The following is a 16,494-nucleotide window of genomic DNA, read 5'->3' on the forward strand; positions in this document are numbered from 1 at the left end:
ATCCAAGGAGTACCCATGTTGCATATTTTCGATGGACCCTACTACATGAAAAATTTGAATTGCATGAAATTCTCAATTGTAATCACATTTTTCATGTATTTCACATTTTGTGTGTAGTAGGGTCCATGGAAAGTATGCAACATGGGTACTCGGATGAAAAATTAAATTATGCATCCAACGAGTGCTCTTGCTCGAAATTTGAGTAAAATCGTAGGGAGATTAGATGAAAATATGAGTTGAAAAAGTAGTTTTTTCTTTTTTCCCTCTAAACATTGATGAGGTAATCCAATCTTGTTTTATTATTTCCACTATTGTTTTATAATATTCCTTAGAAGGACCATTTGGACTGCAAAATTTCTCTAATGCATGAATTTTGGAGCCCTAATAGTGGCCCATTTTACCAGGTGGTGTTTTTTTGTGGAAGACTTACCTCCTTCCCATAAAAAATTTCACAAAAGACTCCCTAGGCAAAGCATGATATACTTGGGAGCCAAGAGAGTGGAGAATGTGAGTAGGGGAATCACTTTCACGACTGCTTTAGAGAGGACAATTTGACCAGCCAAATTTATCTAGTGAGCTCCCCAATTCTTCATTTTGTTCATAATTTTATCAATAATGTTATTCCATGGGTAGGAAGAGGATTTATTTAAGCTTGTTGGCATCCCCATATATTTGAAGTCTATCCAATCAATTAAAACTTTGAAACTCATGGCCTTTGAAATTTTCCTTTGACGAATGTGATTTATATTCCAAGAAAAGATTTGGGATTTGGTATTGTTTACATATCCTCTAGAAGCGTCAAGAAATTTGTCCAGAATCCTTCTATACCTTTTAGCTATCACAATTGAGGCTCCACCTAGAAGGATTGTGTCATCTGTGAATTATCCATGATTAATGGTTTTAATACCCTTCGAGAATAGAATTCTTGGCAATTGATCAATGCTTCTTTCTATCTCCAACTGCATGCTTAGGGAGTTAGTCGTTATAATATATAAAAATGGAGATAGGGGGCAACCTTGCCTAAGCCCCCCAAAGGCCTTGAAAAGCGGGTACCCCTGTCATTGATTAAGGGATCAATCCAAGAAGAACCAATACTCAGAGATACCCATTGGATTATTTTTCCATGACATACCATATTTTTCACAAATTTGAAGAGGTAACTCCACAGGACTCTATCAAATTCATTTTCCATGTCTATTTTTACAACCATTCCCTGATATCCCCTTCTCCAACTAGAGTCCACTGCTTCTTGGATAGTAATTACATCGTTGAAAATTTTCTTTCTTTAGTCTCAATGCCAAAATTTTTGAGATAATATTATATGAGACTTTGCATAGTAAGATTGGCCTAAGTCTTATGAAGGAAGAAGGATTACTTTCTTTAGGAATCAAATCCAAAAAGGAGTTTATTCCTCCCCCCAAACATAATTGTTTTAGTGAGTAACCAATCATTCTTACTAGATCCTTGTGTATAAAATCCCAAAAATGTTGATAAAATAGGGTTGGGAAGCCATTTGGCCCCAGAGCCTTGTTCGAGTGAAATGACAAAATAACCTGACTTGTTTCTTGGACAAAAGGAGGGACTATGAGCTGAGTGTTCATTTCTTCTGTCACCAACTCAGGGACTTGTTCCAACATAAAGTGCTATGTCTTCTCATTGCTATGATCATAAGCATGATATAAATTATTGAAGTGATCATATGGCGCTTCTTGGATTGATTTAAAATTGTCAATTTTTTGCCCCTGCACTTGAATTTCTGAGATTTTGTTTTTTTCTTCCCTGTTCTTTGCTTAGTTATGGAAAAAATTTATGTTCTTATCTCTAGAATGTAACCAAACACTTCTCGATTTTAGTCTCCATAACTCTTCTTTTCATTTTATACTTGCATGATAAGATTGAAAGGTTTTTAACTCCTATTGTAATAATTCCTCTGAGATGTACTCAATTTCCATCCGAGATTGAATCTTCTCCACTTTCTTTTCCAAGGAGTGGAGAGAGAGTTGATTTTCCAATTTCCCTTTATTTAAACACTATTTGATATCTTGATTAAAACTTTTAATTTTGGCTTCCCAAATGGTAATGGGACTTCCTTCAAACCATTGATTCCATGAAACAACCACTATCTTTGAGAAACCTGGGACTTGTAACTAGAGGGTCGAGAATCAAAAAGGGATGGGTCTGTAATTGAGTGGGGGGGTCATTGTCAATTTGATAGGTTGATGGTTAAATCCATTCCAAGGGACGATGAATTATTGGAGAGCCATATTTTTAGAAAGAAATAGATCAGAGACCAAGAACCTTTCTAATCTTACAGTGATTTGCTAGGGACTGATTCACATGTTGTTCTAAGTGAAGCGCATCTAGAGGTTTTAATATCTAACATATTCAAGGAGTTTATTATATCTTCCATGGATTAATTATGCAAAATATTTTTGATTTACAAGGTTGTTTCTACTTATAAAGTCAAGTTGGCCCCTAGACAATGTTTAAATTCCCCAAGTAGTAGCAGAAATGTTGTACAAGCTGAGGAACATGGAGAAAATATCGAAGCTCGAGTTAATGATCCTATAGAATAATATGACAACAATAACATATTTCAAGATGACGGGGCAAATGAATTGATCCAAGACTTGTTCGTTTGACCAGTCAATGATGAGGATGAGGACAATGATGAAAATATTCTTGATGAACCTTTTCTAGAAAAGGAAATAACACCACTTTATGAGGGCTCAAAAGAAACTCTTCTTTCCACTACATTATTTTTGGTGAACTTAAAGGTTAAAAATGGTTTTTCAAACACTTGTATGACACAAATCCTAAGGTATGTAATATGTTTCATCACATATTATACATAAAGGTTTATTTTTTTCCTTACCTACTAGTGATTTTTTATGTTATAGATTGTTAGGTGAAATTTCGTTACCATCGTCAAATACTTTACTTCGCACATACCTATATTTGTATGCCATTATGAAATAAATTGGAATGGAGCAACAAGCTATAGATGGATGTCCTAATGATCATATTGTATATTATGGACAACATGCATCAAAAACAAATTCTCTGAAATGTGAGAGCACTAGATATGAAACTGATCAAATAACAAAAAAGGTGCCTCAAAAATATTTTCATCATATTCCCATAATTCCATGTTTGCTTCGATTGTTCAAGTGCAAAATGATAACACAATTTATGGATTACCATGCACCAAAGACAAGTGGAGATGGTGTTCTTCGAATGCATGTAGATGGTTATGAATTTAGAGAAATTGAGGGAAATTGGCCATATTTTAAGAATGAGCCTAGTAATGTTAGGTTTTCATTAGCAACTGACAGTGTTAATCCATTTAGAGAGTTTAGGTCTATTTACTTAATGTGGCTAATTTTTGTTATCTATAACTTTTCTTCTTTGATGTCAATAAAGAGGAAGCTTATAATGTTGACAATGATTGTTCTAGGTATTTGTTTACATTAATTTTTCAAATGTAACATTTTCATTTGTCTTGTTTGTTGCATAATATCTTATATTTGTTTATTTACTTATATACATACATATCATGGTATTAATTATGTGTAATTTCAAACAATTACTAGGTAAGTACCAAGTTAAAGATATGAATGTATATATCGAGCCTCTTATCGATGAGTTACTAAAGTTATGGGTCAACATCACTATGTATGACATTTGTAAACCAATAAGGCAGAGGAAATTTCAATTCCATGGAATACTTGTATGGACAATTCATGATGCCCCAGGTCTAACACATTTTTGTAGTATGTAACATTCCAATATTTCAATTTAATAATATATAATTATTTGAAGATATCATGCATGTTTTTTAAATAATCCCTTTGTATAATTGACATTAATCCATCTATTAATGCAAGTCTTCAAACAAAGGGTAAATTTGCATGTCCATTTTGTGGTCCTAAGATGAAATCTCGTCATTCAAAAAGTTTAGGAAAGGAGGTTTTTGATGAGTATAGGCACTTCCTCTCTAAGAACCATAGGTATCACACTACTAAAAAACATCTTTTAAATGGGAAAGAAGGGACAAGATTAACCATGGAGAATAATACCTCATCTATGGAAGTTGGAATATAACAAAAATCTTCAATGTATGCAATTTGTTTATGTATCATATATATCATGTTTTGAATTTTTTTTTTTATGTAATTTATTTGATCATATTTGATCATTATTGTTGTGATTTCTTCTATGCTTCATCATGAAGGTCATGAAGGTATTATTAATGGGCTTCCACGAGGAATGAAAAGTTATCCCACTCAATTCATGAGGTTTCCCTACTATGAGGACCTAAGAATAGTTCATTTGTTTGATACAATGCATATCGGGAAGAATGTGACAGAAACATTATGGCAAATCATAGATGGTAGGAGGGATAAAGAAAGAATCGTCAAAATTTGCAATGACATTTAGGAATTCAATCATGCATTACAAAGTGAAATCCAATAAAATAACATTCGAGACCGAAATAGGCTTCCATGGTTATTAATAGAGAAGCAAATAAATGATGTAAAAGAGGTCATTCGAAGAATTAAATTTCCCACAAGTTTTTCTTCAAACATAAAAAATATCTTAACAAAGAAAGGTGAATTTGGTGGGGTAAAAACACATGATTGGCATACCTTCATTAAGGTAATTATTTTGTTATATACATTTTATTTCAAGTATACATCTTCATAATTTATTAGTCAACTTTGAATTAAACAAATAATAATTTATTTTTATTGTCACACTACGTTCTACCTCTATTTATTCCAAACGACTTTGACAAGAACGTCAAACAAATTATATATGATCTTGGGAAATACATGAGGTAAGTAGTGATTTATATGCAAAGTGTTTTTTCAATTTATTGTTCAACTTAATGACATGTGTTTTACTTGTAATGTAATATATTATGTTTTGTTGAAACATGTTATTTGCTTGTATCATTTGTAGATGGTTGTCATTGAAATAAATCCATAAAGAATATATAAAGTATTGGAAGAGAGAAATTCCTCGGCTAATGTGTGAAATGCAAAAGTATCTACCTCCAACATTTTTCAATGCACAAGAACATTATCTCATACACCAAGTTGAGGAGATTGAATTGTGTGGACTTGTACACACAAGGTCAATGTGGATGGTGGAGAGGCACTTGAAATCATTGAAGGCTTTGGTTAGACAAAGAGCACGTCCTAAGGGTTCTATGGTGGAGGGATATATGGTATATCAATCCATGGTGTAGATTAGTTAGTACCTTCCTATACTAGCAACAAATATGCATGTGAATCACCTTTGGGATGTGAACTCCATCAAAAAATTGAAGGGGAGCACCTATTGGGGAAAGGTAGAATAGTGAGAGGTAATTAAATATTTAATTCCAAGAGTATTTATAATACATATAAATTTTCATTTTTGTTTCTATCATTATTATTTAATTTTTATTCTTTCATCAACTATTAATATTGACCATGGTAACTAATGTTTATTGGTGAATATTGGTTTTTCTGATAAGGTTGGTCGAGAGTGGGATGCACTACATATGTACATTGCAAACAATCTTGACTAGATGAAGTTATGGATTGAAATATGTATATAAAGTGATGGTATGTTATCATGGGAATGGGTGTCTACATTGGCTATAGAAGCTCATTGTAAAGGAGATACATATGCAGAGGGAAATTGGTTTAGTAAATGGTTTTAAAGATAAACATGCAAGGATGCATTTTCACCCTGCAATATTTTATTAAGTTATTTTATAAATTATTAATGTGAATGCAAGTGTTTTTTTTCCAGATACTTTCCAATTTATATAAATATGTTTATTAATTGACAATGCCTTTCGTTATGTGTTTGGCATATTGTAGTTGAAACACCACAAGGCTATGTGGTACAATGGCTGTAAATTTCACATCAAAAAGTTGGATGAAAAGAGGAAAACTTCTGATTATGGGATAACTGCAGTCTTCCAGGTCACTAATGTTTCCTCTATATGTGACACACGTCCAAAAGTTTCTGAAAATCGACATTATGGGTATTTGAATGACATACTTGAGTTTGACTTTAATTCCTTCAAATTGGTTATGTTTGACGTCAAATGGTACAAACTACGAATGAATGAACGTGATCCTGATAAAACTATTATTTAGCATGATAACAAATTTACCATGGTTAATACAAGGTCATTTGAGCCAAGACCAAATCACTATGTTCTTCTAAGCCAATGTGAACAAGTCTTTTACTTAGATGTTCTAGGTAAAGGGGGTTGGTCATATGTTGTTAGATATGATCCAAGAGGAAGGTTGGTAGAGTATAATGTAGCAGAAGAAGATGATATTAAAGAAGAATATGATGTAGAGGAGCAGCTACTTCATGTGTTAGATGAAGACATCGAAGAAGTTCAAGAAGATGTTAATCGAGGCAATGTTCTGGATCAAGATGATATTGACAATGTACAATCAGATGAAGAACTTGAAGAAGTCAAACAAATGTAGGAGACAATGTTCCTCGTGTTGATAACAACGATGATATGATTGGAAATGATGACAATGATGATGTTGTTGATATGGCCAATCCTTTTAAAAACAATTATGAACTGAATGATATAGATGTTGACTTGGATGTAGAATAATATTAATGTCATCAAAATGTATGTGGTATGCATTCATATGTTTTTAATTTATTTTTCCTGTTTCATTTTCCTTAAAATTTTGTTTTCTTAGTAATTTGTAGATATGCTTAATTCTTATTATGTTGCTTTCAAATATTTTATAGTAGATAAATTGGGTATCAGGGAATTGTGAGTGATGGGGGGGGGGGGGGGGGCATCTCCTTCGCTTGGTTATCTTTGTTAAGTACATAATATATTATTCTTGAAACCAAGATAATCTCATTGAGGTATGTATTTAGCCTCATTGAGGGTTAGGCGCTTGATTTTTCGAGTACCCATCGTAAAAACACCTTAATTTGCTATTTAGAGGTCATGGGTTTGATTTTCTTGACGCTCTCAGGGTCAAGTAAACATTCAATTCACTTAAAATTTAGGAATAAATGGAAATTATGCTTTAATTAATTGACCCTACACAAAGTTGGGTGTTGTGAATGGGGGCCAACGTTGAAATTTTTCATTTTGTGATTGTATCCACTGAAATTTGACATGGTTATAGTAGATGCATGAGTTGATGGTATGGGAGGGTTCCCATACTCAAATATGACTCATATAAAGAATTCGAAAAAATTATAACATAAATGTCAAGGAGATGAAATTATTGATTATTTTTTATTGTCCTTATCATCCTATGTATTTACTAGCCTTATCGAGGGTTAGGCACTCGATTCGTTGAGTACTCATCGTCAAAGCACCTTAATTTGCTATTGAGAGGTCATGGGTTCAATTCTCTTGAGGCTCTCGTGTTAGGTAAATGTTCAATTCACTTACAATTTAGGAATTGTTGGGAATAATGCTTTAATTAATTAACCCCACACAAAGCCGAGAGTTTTGAATGGGGCCAACATTGATTTTTTTTCAATGTATGCACTAAAATTTGACTTGGTTATAATCGATGCATGTGTTGATGGTATGGGAGGGTTCCTAGACTCAAATATGACTCACACAAATAATTTGACAAAAATATAACATAAATGTTGAGGAGATGAAATTATTGATTACTGATTATTGTCTTTATCATCCTATGTATATACTAGCCTCGTTGAGGGTTAAGCGCTTGATTGATCAAGTACCCATCATAAAAGAACCTTAATTTTCTATTGAGAGGTCATGGGTTCAATTATGTCAACACTCTCGGGGTCAGATGAAGGTTCAATTCACTTAACATTTAGGAATTGGTGGAAATTATGCTTTGATTAATTGACCCCGCATAGAGCCAAGGGTTGTGAATGGGATCAACATCAATTTTTTTTCGACTTGTGTTTGTATGCACTTTAATTTGACATGGTTATAGTAGATACATGCGTTGATGGTATGGGAGGGTTCCCATACTAAAATACGACACACACAAAGAATAATAAAAAAAAAAAAGTATAACATAAATGTAAAGGAGATGAAATTATTGGTTTTTTCACTGTCTTTATCATCCTATGCATTTGCTACCCCCGTCGAGGATTAGGTGCGTGATTGGTTGAGTACCCATCATTAAAGCACCTTAATTTTCTATTGAGAGGTCACGGGTTCAATTCACTCAACGGTCTCGGGGTCAGGTAAATGTTCAATTCACTTAACATTTAGGAATTAGTGGAAATTATGCTATAATTAATTAACCTCACATAGAGCTAGGGGTTGAGAATGGGGCCAACATTGAAATTTTTTCAATTTGTGCTTGTATGCATTGAAATTTGACATGGTTATGGTAGATGCTTGCGTTGATGATATGGGAGGGTTTTGAGACTCAAATACGACTCGCACAAAGAATTCAACAAAATTATAACATAAATGTCGACGAGATGAAATTATTGGTTATTTTTTATTGTCCTTATCATCTTATGTATTTACTAGCCTTGTCGAGGGTTAGGCGCTTGATTGGTCGAGTTCCCATCATTAAAGCACCTTAATTTGCTATTGAGAGGTCATGGGTTCAATTCTCTTGATGGTCTTGGGATTAGGTAAATGTTCAAATAACTTAACATTTATGAATTAGTGGAAATTATGCTTTAATTAATTGACCCCACACAAAGCCGAGGGTTGTGAATGGGGCCAAAGTTGAAATTTTTTCAGTTTGTGCTTGTATGCACTGAAATTTGACATGACTATAGTATATGCATGCATTGATGGTATGGGAGAGTTCCCAAACTCAAATACAACTCACATAAGGAATTAAGCAAAATTTAAGGAATTATTAATTTTTATAGTCCTTATCATCTTATGTATTTACTAGCTCCGTCAAGGGTTAGGCACTCGATTGATCAAGCACCCATCACCAAAGCACCTTAATTTTCTATTGAGAGGTCATGGATTCAATTATCTCAATGGTCTTGAGGTCAGGTAAATGTTCAATTCACTTAACATTTAGGAATTGATGGAAATTATGCTTTAATTAATTGACCCTGCATAAAGCCATGGGTTGTGAATGGGGCCAATGTTGAAATTTTTTCAGTTTGTGCTTATATGCACTAAAAATTGACATGGCTATAGTAAATGCATGCATTGAAGGTATGGGAGGCTTCCGAGATTCAAATATAACTCGCATAAAGAGTTTGACAAAATTATAACATAAATGTCGAGGAGATGAAATTATTGATTATTTTTTACTGTCCTTATCATCCTATGTATATAATAGCCCCATTGAGGGTTAGGCATTCGATCAATCAAATACCCATTGTCAAAGAACTTTAATTTTCTATTGAGAGGTCACATGTTCAATTATCCCAACGGTCTTTGGGTTAGGTTAATGTTTGATTCACTTAACATTTAGGAATCGATGGAATTAATTGTTTAATTAATTAACCCTGCATAGAGCCGAGGGTTGTGAATGGATCCAATGTTGAAATTTTTTCAATTGTGCTTATATGCACTGAAATTTGACATGGTTATAATAGATGCATGTGTTGATGGTATGAGAGGTTTCCCAAACTCAAATATGACTCACACAAAGAATTCTACAAAATACCAACATACCAATCATCATCACGTGGCTCCCTCGAATCCTAAATTTGTCCATTCTCGTAATAATGAAACAAAAACATAAAATTGAAGTGGAATTAAAGACTAGTTTTTATAACGAGTGTTAACAATAAGAAGTTTGTGAGCCCTCTTATCCTAATCTTCCTTCATGGAATATATCCCTCAATTAACAATTGGTTCTCATTAATAATTCAAATCAAATTAAACACATCTAAACCCTATTAAAAAAATTAAATATCAACTATATGTACCTCTATATTTAATATCCTCTATATGTACCCTTCCTTTCCCTTTTTTGAGTTTTTGATGTAAATATATTTTTTTATATAGAAGAAGTATTTTTTTTTTTTTTTAATTAAAAAGAATATATAACCTTTAATAATCAACAAAAAAATTGTATTTGTAATTTATACAATTGGCTATGGCATATGTTATATGATGATCAACACTAGAAAGGTTTGAGGTTATGAAAAATAGAGGAGACTAACTTGTTGGCATGAAGGGCCCCATGCCATCATGATTGATGACCAATACTCCTACATTCAATTAAAAAAAAACATAAGGCAAGCATAAAATATAATTTTAAGACAAATTTTATTTGGGAATGGTAGACCTTCAAGTTATCACCCCAACTAAGACTCCATCCTATATGATGATTTTTTGAGCAAGAAAAGGGGTTATTTGGTTGAGAAGGGAAGAAAAATGATGCCTATATTTCACTAATAAGCATAGAGTTGAATTGGAGAGAAACCTGCCCGTTGTTGCATAATAAAATCCTAGCTAGCGAAGTTAATTGAATGTTGGCTTTTTCTTCGGGTTTCGAGGATATTTTACATCTTAAAGTATATTTTTTTCTTTCATGTTGAGTATTTTATTGTGTTAACATGCATTTGTGGTTTATTTAGCTATTATAGGTATTTAATGGTTTCTATATAGATAGTTATTAGTGTTGAGTAGTTAATGAGTTGGTAACTCAATGATCTTTATAGTGTGGAGGTTTTGTTTCATTTTACAATGTTTAATAGTTGTCATCTATCTCAATATCTCTTTATCCTCCATCGTTGGGTGATGTCAAAGATGGGAAATCAATAGTTCCCATTCCAAAGCTACTACTATTAAAATAAACTAGGAGTTGCTAAATTTATTTTCATAGATGTTGTGGGGTTTCTCTCACTTCCATAGTTGATCTTGAATTGTTGAGTGAGTGTTTAATTCATGCTCTCTAGAGGTCATATCTCCTCTCTGGGCCACATCCACTCGCTAACTAGTGTCTACACCTTGCCCATAGGTCATACATTATATTAATAAAATGAAAAAACTATATAATATATAATATATGAATAAATAAATAAATATTTAAATGTTTAATATATGATTTTTTTTTTAATATATATATATATATATATATATATATATATATATATATATATATATATATAGTATATTTTATAATAAATAAATGTCTAAATATTTAATGTTTAATTTTTATTTTATATATATATATATATATATATATATATATGATTTAAAGGTTTATATATATATATATATATATAAAACAATCAATATAATTACATAATATAACACTCGTCGCTACATAACATAAACACTCGAACATATACTATTCGTACTATTTCAAATCCAACCTATATACTATTCATTCGATTGTGTATATTCTCTGTGACTCGTGCCATAAACCCTGATAAACACCTGATTGTGTTCTCCATAGGTCTATCCTGTGTATTCTTCGTGGGCCACGCCATCAACAACACCCGATTATGTTCTCCATAGTTATTTCCTGTGTATTCTCTGCGGGCCGTGCCATAAACCTTGATCAACACTTGACTATGAATTCTCCATATGTCTCACATGTGTATTCTCCATGGTCCATGCCATAAACCATGATCAACACTCACCTGTGAATTCTCCACAGGTCTCACACATGTATTCTCTGTGGGCTACACTATAAACCCTGATCAACACCCAACTGTGTTCTCCATAGGTCTCGCCTATGTATTCTCTGCGAGCCACACCATAAACCCTTATCAATACCAGATTGTGTTCTCCATAGGCCTTGCTTGTACATTCTCCATGGGCCCTGCCATAAACCCTGATCATTCTTGAGGGGAAGAAGATTTACATTCTACGAGCACTAATTGGTCACCAAGAGAGCATCAAGACAAAATATTAAGGTAAGTATGAACTCATCTATTATGTTTTTCTAAGCCTCTTTTATATGAATGGATTCATGGTGTCTGCAATCTATGTCATTGCATTCGACACATTTTTTGTTGTTGAAAATCAATCTCAAGGTTTTTCGAACTATTTTGGCCCCAATTCGATGAATTTCAAATCAAACCCTAGCATGACCTCAAATTTGAACCCTATTAGAGGATAAAAACAAACCCTTGTATGCCCACTCCTTTTGGTTTTGTTTGCAAGGCTTGAGCCCGTTGCCACCTGTTGCTCAATTTGTTCCTACATGATGTGCACAAACTCTAGAGCACTGACACGGTTTTCTTGCTTTGCCCAGTGCAAATTTTCTTCCTCCAACTAATGGAAAGGCACTTTCCATTCCACAAGATAACATCCATGTGAAGAATGAAATACCCATTTGGAAAAACCAGGTTCCTTATAAAATCGACCCCACAATAACCCTCGGAGAAGGAAACAAAACTCTTGTGTAGAGGACCTTTAGGGATTTAGATGCAATGCATACTGAAATGGTTACAAGTAGAAGGTAATAATACCTAATATCAAGGCCTGTTGAGCCCTCATTTTGGAGATAAAAAACAAGGAATTCCTCAAAAAAAGCAAATATGGAAATCAAATTATTTACCTCCCAAGGCAAAGGAAGCAATTGAGTGCATTCATATATCATACCCACAACTGAATACAACAAAAAAATGCCACACCTATTTTTTCTAGTTGAATAACTAATACAATATGGTCTCCATTATTTATTCCATTGTAGGATGACAAGGTTGCATTCAGAATATAGAGTAATGCAAGGGATGCAATGAATAAAAGCTTCCCAGTGTAAAAGGTTCTTTTTCTGTACAAACATGAAGAATACGATTGTCTTGAGGAAGATGAAGAAGATGACCTTGTCAAATAGATCATGCTTGTTGAGTAGACCTTCCAAATCTCAATGATTAGAAATCTAACTCCTACTAGAGTTAGTCCCTAGAATTCCATCTTTAGCAATTGCTGCTTGAAATTATCCTTGCCTGTATATATGGCACAACAAAATGGCTTAAACTTCTCCTTAGCTATAGCTATGACAGTCAAAATTTCATGTTTGCAAACTAAAAGAAAATGTGGAATGTTGCATTTCGTGAGACAACATTCCTATGAGACACTTTATTGAACACCTTGTGTGCAATGCCTACATGGCCATTTGTTGCATACATGTTTAATAAACTAATTATGACAACATTATACAACAACATCGAACTATTGCTCACATAACAATGGATCTCCTTCCCCTTAAATTTGTAGGAATGCGCTTCATCATAACAAAAATGATTGTTGAAGCATTGCAACAATTCGATAAAATGCATGCGTAGAGCTTGAAAAATGAATGCCTCGGGAAAAGTAAACATGTTCATATCTCGAAATTCAAACTAAATTCCTAAAAATTTTGCATGTATCTATGAATTAAACAAACAAAGTATAACTTATCGTGCAAGGATGCTCATGCATCAACACCAATATTCCCAATGTTGCAAATACGTAGGATTTTAGTTGGCTCAAACTTGGATTAAATTTATGGCAATTTTCATCATAATCATGTATAATCTTGTCCTATTCTTAATAATAATTGTTTGGTAAGCGGTATCAATTTATATGAGAATAGTGTAAACAGTTATAAACACAAATAAAGCAAATAGAAATTAATGACCATTTATGGATTCCACGACAAGTTCTTCCTAGTTATCTATTTTGGTCTTTTTTCCTACAAAAGGGCTAATAGAGGTTGTAATTGTGGTAGGCTTAGCTAAGGAATAAAAGCCTTCAATTAAGGTGGGATGAATTGTGTGCCATGAGATCAAAGAGATTGCTTATAGTGTTTGAATGTTCAAGTTTCTTACCACATGGAATGATCAGGATCATTCGGGACTAACTTTCCTAGTCCTGGATAGTATCGAGGTGCTTGCCTACCTCTAAAGTATGTTTGTACCTTGTCAAATGATTGATTAATTTTATTTCTCATTGGACTTCTCCAGTTGTAGTGTCAAATTATTGATCATTTCAATGACTTGATTTCCATTTGACACTAGCAGAGGCCATGACTAAAACCTATTGTTTCCATGAGAAAAAAACAAGATAGCAATCATGGACCCTTATGCCCCTAGGATGCTTTTTAGGTATTCCTAGTGGAGCTCCAAAGTCATCAAATGAGATGTTGGGTGGGGAAAGTACCAAAATTTCCACAAATAGTGCTCCATTATCCTAGAGATTCAATCTATAAATCATGCACATGGAGGAAGTCTCTTCCATATCTATTTCTTGCCGTGTAACACAAACAACTTCATTGATTTCCAAGTTGGATGGGACAAGAGTAAATCCATTGTTGGACAATGAAGTTCACATGAAGGAGGATCAAACAAAAATAACATTCACACTAACATTTTAATGAAAATGTGGGGCAGGCGTGATGGTGAGGGGGAGGTATTTAATCCTCCTTATCAACCACATGCATGAGGCAAATCACGTGGAGGGGGATCCACCCCCATTCAATTCCCAATGCTTTACCTTTCGAGGGTTATAAAAAAATAGAGGTATGAACCATGGTTGAGGGGTTAGGTGGGTGAGTGCCCTTGTATCCCTTGCATTTGTTAAAACAAAATCACCTTCACTCAAAGAAAACCCTTGTTTTCCATCATGCTAACCTCTAAGATGAGCCCTAACAGGATTTGAAAGTAGGAGATGGTGTGGAATTTCCAAGCAAAAGAGAGGACCCTTCGACGAGTTCAACATTTATCTAATTTGTGTATTATCTTTATGTGTTCAACATGATAAACCCAAACATATTATGGAAATTAATTTTGCATAAGATTTCATAAACAAGTAACTTGTATAACTCATAGAAATGCTATCATATAACCAGTTATCTTTCCAAGTACAGATTCATCAAAAGGTCTCAGTCTTCAAAATTATCTTCTTGTTGTTTTCCTTGATGTATGATTTCCATACAAAAAAATCAATTAAAACACAAGAAATAAGAGGTGGCTTAGGAATTACCCTTATCCTTTATCGTTTCCACCAATACCCTATTAGTTAGTCTATATATTTTGACAAGAAGTATCCTTATTCTCATTTGATCCTACTTGATTGGTAATATAACTTAATGTATTCCCTTATACTTCACTTTTTCCTTGACAAATTTACTTTTTATTTTGAGTTGAAAAGTTAAAAATTCTGATGCTTTTTTACTATCTCAAATTTCTTCAATTCTTTTGATAACTTCTTCATAATTTTGGGCTCTCTAGGACATGCTATGAAATGGGGATTCTTCATGAACATAGGATCTAAACTTTACTATAGCACAATGTCATTTTACTATCTCTATTGGGTCATTTATTTTAAATTTTTCATAGGTTATCCAAATATTCTCAAGTTCCTCTTCCTCTTTTAATGGATGCTTAACATTTAACATGGAATAGATTCCTAAATTAATAGGAAAAGAAGGCTATATTGTTTTATTTTTTTTATTTTTAGGCAAATTAGAAGCAATTATAGTAATCATTATTTGATATTGATGCAAGAGCATATTACCTCCAAGTCAAAATGTATTTTGACTAGACCTAGGGTTTTCATTTACCAAGGGAGTTGGTTCCCTAAGTTTGTTTAATTATTTATTTTAAGAGCATAATCTATGTTTATTGAATAAATGTATGAAAAGGTGGAAAATGTAATAGGACTTCTTTGAGAGAGAAGTCTCAAGAATTATGTGAGATTTGGAGAGAAAATTGGGTGGTTAGATTGTTTGGTAGATTCATAGTCTAAGTTGAGGGGTCTAGGTAAGAAATTAGTGGATCTAGGAGATATTCTTGGATCTGAAACCAAAATTGGTTTCAATCCTTCTTTGTACAAAATTAAATTGAATTCATGAGAGAATAAAGAGGGGATAGAGTGTGTGAGAGCAAGCGAGGACTTGCATCAGTCAAGTTTGGCTTGAGGCCAGTGATGGGCTTTAGATGTAAAATCTAACTAGGAGGGTTTGTTCTAATTTTATGTAAATATATGTTTTGTTCCAGAATTCATAATGAGATTGAATTTATGCATGGGTTTTGTCGTTAATGGCCTCAAGGTGTTGTGTGTGTGTGCTTTCTGTGTGTTTATCATATTGTTTCAAAGTGATGGTGAGAGAGAATTTTGAGAGAAATTGAGTACTCGTGTGAAGGAAGACGAGAGATTAAAGCTCCAGAGGGAATTTCAACCAATGGATTCACAAGGCATCCACATCGAGTTTATATAATATAAGTTCAGGAAGGATAGGCACCATATCCTCAAAAGATCTGAATTAAATCCTTGTGAGAATAGGACAAAGCTCAGGAGAGAGAGCGGTCTTGTGGCAGGAGGCCATGTTATTATTACAACTTGACACTAAATAAGAGAGCAAAGTATGTGAGAACCTGCGTGTTGAAGGCAAGCTTTTAAGATAAAGCGTAGCGTGAACACATATGAAGTTTGGAAAGGTCGAGAATGTATTTGCGTAGGCATAGACATAATGGACAAATGGAATCAAGGACATAGAAGAATGAGTCGAGTCGGATAGAGCATATAGAAGTTTGAAAGGCGAGGAAGGTTGTGAGGGGGAGAGTTTTATAACAAAGATCAAG

General features: G+C 33.5%; 1 pseudogene; it reads right to left on the reverse strand.

The window, feature by feature from the left end:
- Window positions 1–12,113: 12,113 nt before the first annotated feature.
- LOC149155657 (uncharacterized) lies at window positions 12,114–12,844 on the reverse strand (annotated as a pseudogene).
- Window positions 12,845–16,494: the final 3,650 nt, after the last annotated feature.

The sequence above is a fragment of the Pinus tabuliformis genome, chromosome 9 (genome assembly GCF_031772625.1).
Source record: "Pinus tabuliformis cultivar Carrire ecotype Pingquan chromosome 9, CPIR1, whole genome shotgun sequence".
NCBI classification, from domain to species: Eukaryota; Viridiplantae; Streptophyta; class Pinopsida; order Pinales; family Pinaceae; genus Pinus; species Pinus tabuliformis.